At 31.2% G+C, this 5,548-nt stretch overlaps 1 long non-coding RNA gene across 1 annotated transcript; it reads right to left on the bottom strand.

Moving 5' to 3' along the window:
- Nucleotides 1–376: 376 nt before the first annotated feature.
- LOC140919518 (uncharacterized) lies at nucleotides 377–1,538 on the bottom strand. The gene is made up of 3 exons (XR_012162144.1): nucleotides 1,375–1,538; nucleotides 1,196–1,289; nucleotides 377–604 (listed from the first exon to the last, which is right to left on the bottom strand). It is a non-coding gene; the product is annotated as an uncharacterized lncRNA (long non-coding RNA).
- Between the last annotated feature and the right edge of the window lie 4,010 nt (nucleotides 1,539–5,548).

Genomic DNA, 5,548 nt, shown 5'->3' with positions numbered 1-5,548 from the left:
GAAATGGGTTAATGTCTGATGTTTTTTGGATTCCCATGATGCGTACAAGGTGTTTGAAGAAATTAGGTGTCTGATGAATATTATTTTTAAAGCCATTTTACAGCGCTTTGGCAAACAAGCGCTGTAAAATGTCTTTTTTACTCACTTTCAAAAGAGTCGTTTACAGCGCTTTGTGTGAAAAGCGCTGTAAAAGGTATAAAACACTCATTATTTTACTTTTAAAAGGATCTTTTACAGTTTGAAATAGTTTAAATAGATAATTCTAAAATGAAAAGTCAAATTAAAAATTTGAGGATATGAATACATAAAATTGACACATTACTACCTAATTTTCTTAATATTTGTAAACAAGACAATGAATGCAAGCTTATAATCAAAGATGCAGGTGGTAATTAAAAATAAAATTTAAGTACTTATTAGTATTTAGTTTTAAATGTAATAATTAGATTTAAAATTACAGTTGAAGTAAACAGATCTCCACTCATAAAATAATATAAAAACAATATTGAAAAAACTCAAAATAAAGCTAGCCACAAGCCTCTAGTACTCCACATTCACAAGATAAGCTCCATTGATTTCTTGTCATAACCCATTTTAATGTGGCCTGCATACAAATATATAATAAGGGTAGACACAAAGAAGACGTAAGTAGATCTTACATCATATAAAATGAATAAGTCAAAAATAGATGAACATGCATCCATGAATCTTATAAAGCATGATTGCAAACATCACGACAATATAATATCACACAATATAAATGGATGATCTTTCAATGCTCAAAATGCACTCCTTGAAATTCAGGCGGTGCCCAGATAATGTAGGAAAACTTTGATTGAGAGGTTATGCTCAATATCATATATATGCAAAGGGCAACACCCTTCTAGATTATATGTATTCATATGTACATGCACTCTCACAAAGACGATACTATCAAGTAAAAGTCAGTAAATTACTCTCATCCCATGAAATTTAAATTTCCTCGCTCCTAAGTTTCTTAGATGATATATCGAACACCTAAGTCATAATAATTTTTTTACATGATTAAGAAACTACTAAAGAAATTGAAAGTTTGAAAGAAATATATGAAAGTGTGAGAGAAATCATATATAAGATAAACAACATTACGATGAACAATGAAAATTAAAGGCTTTAACATATATAATAGAAATATATGTTTTAATTTAACTGTTACCTTGAACATTTACAATAACCTTCATCGCAATACATGATTTTAAGAGGGGGACACTTATATTTTTGACAATCATCGTCTGACTTACACTTATATGCTATAATGTAAAGTAAGAATAAAGAAATGTTAGTGAAAAATTGTGAAAGATTTTGTATAACGTGAAAATATGAGAATGAACTTACCATCAACATCAACGGCAACTAAAAGAAAAAATAGAGACACTAAAAGGATCATAGTGTAAACAATCTTGAAAGTTTCAGCCATTTTTTTCTACCTTTTTATACAACAAGTAAACAATTGTTTGATCACTTTATATAATAAAAATCTAATGTTATGCTTACTTCAATTAAAAAGTTTTTAGGAGTTATGTTAGTGCAAGAAACCCTCCATTACAATTACAATAATTAATAAGTGTCTCTAAGGTACATTGATGTATCATGTTGTCCCTTAAGCTAATGTAATTGATCACATGACCTTAGAATAGATCATCACATAAAAAAATAATTTGTCATTCGAATTCATTCTTGTTTACTAACCTTAAATTATTATTTTTGTTTCTTATCTTTCCTTTCATATTAGTATAAACAACTTCAAATTATTATTATTTCTTTCTTTTCTTTCCTTTCATATTACTACGAGGATCAAAACAAACATTACGGTTCAATGACATATTAGGACACATTGAACTAAACCAAAAACCCTTTCTATATTTAAATCATTATTAAGTGTCTCTTAAATTTATCAGACAAATTCTGCCGCCGTTAGTTTGAGTTCGTGGGTCTGATGGATTCAGACGCCGTCCTCTCCTCCGTCTCCTTCTTTATGATCTGATTCTGGGTTCGTGGATCTGGTAACTTCTGTTGATTTATCCCATAGCCATCCCTTCCATCTAGATCTGTTTTTGTTGTCATCTATTTATATTTATGAGAATCGGTTTGCTAGTCTGGATTTTGTTTTGGTGAGACTTTTTGAGATTAAACATTAAGCATGGTTGTTGTATTCATCCATGCCAACTTTCAAGGAAATTTTTTCTCAAGCTCATCATAACTCTTTTGATTTGCCTCCCAATGCACTGCGCAAACTTTTCATAAAGGGTAAAGTTCTCACCGTTTTCATTTTAAAAGATGAATACATCATGCACAAATTTCCTTCATGGTCAGGTCATTCTATCCATGGGGGATGTTCCGATTAAAATTGATGTCTTACGGGATAAGTAATCGACACTTTGGAAAGTTATTGGTCCCTTAAAAATGGTTTCTCTTGGTAAATGATTTTAGTAGTTCAGTTTTATTTCTATGGTGGACCAGAAAACTATTTGATCTATTGGGTTGTGGAATCTTAATTCGGGTATCCATCGTATTTCATCTTGGTCTCTTGATTTTAACCTCACACATTGCACCAAACTATCGTTCAATGTTAGATGAGATTTCATGGTTTGGCTCATGAATGTTGGAGGTCAAAACCATTGTTTGAAATTAGTGCAGTGGTTATTCCAAAGTCTCTTGATGAAGCCATGAGTAGTCGTACATTTGATCAATTTGCGTGAGTGTTGATTGATATTGAGTTAACATTACCTCTTCATGAAAGTCGTCTTGTTGAAATGAAGGGTTTGCTTTTCGGGTCGATGTGGAATATAAAAAATTACCGCTATGTTGCGAGGTATGCCACATTATTGGTCATGTCAAGTCTGCTACAACCAAGTTGATTTCAAGAACTATGACCTTTAATTGTTTTGATGATAACATAATTACTTTGTGGAAACAATTTAAAGTATTGATGTTTTGCTTAAGTGTGCATTTCCTAGATCAGACATTTTATGTGACTTTGCATTGCATCCTCTGATGTTTGATCAAAGTTAAAGCAAAATCGAGACTCTGCTTTGATTTCCGTATTCTAATTCTAGCGAACGCTCTTTGAAACACGTCCCTGGTGATTTTCATACTACGAACAATGTTGTGATTAGTCTGGCTTTGATAATCAGGTCAAGCAAGTGATAGTCTGCCTGATAATCAGGTCATGCAAGTGATCGTCTGCTTATGATAATCTCATCAATCATCTGTTCGTTTGACTTTATTTAAAAGTCAACGCTCTGACAAAAATTCAACACTCAAAATAGTCAATACTTTGTTGGAAGTAATCGTTCTTAAATGACAAGCTTTGGAAAAGTCAACACTTTGTAGAACACAAATTTGTGTAACATCTACTCAACTCCCTGAATTCGTTATTTTTCTGAAGGTCCAGGCACCAGATCATAATATTCTATACTCTTTCTATCTTCATATCATGATTCGTAGAATCAAATTCAAGGATATCTTTGATATGGTTTAATAGGGAATCAATCTTCAAATATTTGATATGAAACGGTAGTAGCGAGTGTTGAACTCAAGGATTGCGTTTTACTATCGAATTATATTAAATTACTAAAATTAAACAAAAAGTTTCCAAATTGATTGAAATAATATTTGAAATGAACAACATTAATAAAATTGATCCTTTATAATAAGAAAAATGTCAGAGATGAGTTTCACTTCGAATCCAACATTGGTGTTTAATTTGATCCTAGTTACTGAATTCCTTTATTGAATTATTACCGAATTCTATTTATTATTCTTACCTTAATGTCTTGATGACAGAACCTTTAATTCTAAAGTAACCTCTAATTCCTTAGTAGATTTATGATTAGAAATAAGCATTAAGCACAGAGATGAGAAAAATAATTCAATAAACTCATTCATATAACTAAAAATCAATTCAAAAAAATAAGAGTTTCATCTTGTTACACTCATCCCTAACAAATAGGGTTTAGTTACTCGTGACAGAGATAGAAAATATAGAGATTAGAGAAGAATTACAAGAAAAATTCATGAATGATTCTTGATAAAACGGCTCCAATGGTGTTAGAAACGACCGTATTTTAGTTTCTCTACTAGGTCACAAGTCTCTCAACTTACCAATAGTAAAAAAGATCCCTAAAATGTGAGAAAAATAAGTTTTAATGTGTTCTGTTGCGCGTCGCGCGCTTGAGGCACTCAAATTGGCATTGGCTTTAACGCCAAATGCACTTGAGGAGTGCATCATATTATGTCTGGAGTTTAGTGCATGTTTCTCCTCTTTTAAGTTTAAATTTGGTTTCGGTGTCGTCTAGAAATTTATAGCTATGGATCATAGCTATCATTTTCATTTGGTTTGACTCCAATTGGACATCTAAAACTCCAGATATGGATGAAATACTCCACATAGGTTATGTTGATTTCTCACCAAAATTCAGCATTGCATTAAAACAAAGTAACAGTGCAAAACTCCGAAAAATCTCTATTTAACCAAAGAAATAAGAACATAAATAATGAATAAAAGATAAATAAAACTAAAAACAATGAAAAGTATGCATATGATGAAGAGTCATCACAACCCCAAACTTAATTTATTGTTTGTCCCCAAGCAACAAATAATTTCAGATTTGGTACAGTTAATGTCAAACTTAAACTCAATTTCTCAAATAAAATCAAACTCAATTCTCAAAGTTCCAGCTACTACAAAATATTCATCATGCTTTATGGTTGCTTATAAAAAAACAACACAATTTGTATTTTAGCATGCATTCATCAAGTTTAACCATCTCTTCACACAATCTCACCAAAATTTCTCTCAAGTGTTTTGCAAGGGTTATGAATTTATCACTCAAATCCTAGAACACCCATCACATTACCATAAGCTTGAAAAAAATTCTAGTTAGCAATTACAATGCAGCAAAAACATAGACTTTTGGAGGACTTTCAAGTCGTAATAGGGGTGAGGTAATGGTATGAAATTTTGGGATTATAGAATTTACTACTTGGAGTTATGCATACATTTTTAAATTATTTTATCACTTTTCATTTTTCTTCACCTTTCCATTGTGGAGATTCTCAAACATTGACAAAAGGACCAATAAGATATTATTTATCAAAGTACACAAACTGGATTTTTTTCTTTTTATTTTCTTTTTGTTTTTATTTTTCTTTCTTTGTTTCTTTTTATGAGAATCGCCACCTTAAACTTAAAAGGTGGTTATCCCATGAGCAACCCCAAACTTAGAACTTTATCAAGATAATTTTTTTTTTCTACCTAACTCCAAGTAAGGTGATTTAATTAAAGTTAGGTCTTTGGCTTGTAATGTGGCTAGTAACCGAAATAAAAGGGCAATGCTCAAAGGGGCTAGAAAAGGATAAATTTTTATAGGGTAGTTAGAAAGGCTCTAACGCCCAAACAAAATTGTCTTAGTGTATGTATAAATTACAAGTAATGCAAGTCAAAATTAGTGTAAGTTCTGAAGGGATAACACATGTCTAGATAATCACACAACAAATAATTAAAGTG

Source organism: Cicer arietinum, chromosome 3 (genome assembly GCF_000331145.2).
Source record: "Cicer arietinum cultivar CDC Frontier isolate Library 1 chromosome 3, Cicar.CDCFrontier_v2.0, whole genome shotgun sequence".
Taxonomy (NCBI): domain Eukaryota; kingdom Viridiplantae; phylum Streptophyta; class Magnoliopsida; order Fabales; family Fabaceae; genus Cicer; species Cicer arietinum.
This window is presented reverse-complemented; position numbering and strand designations above follow the sequence as displayed.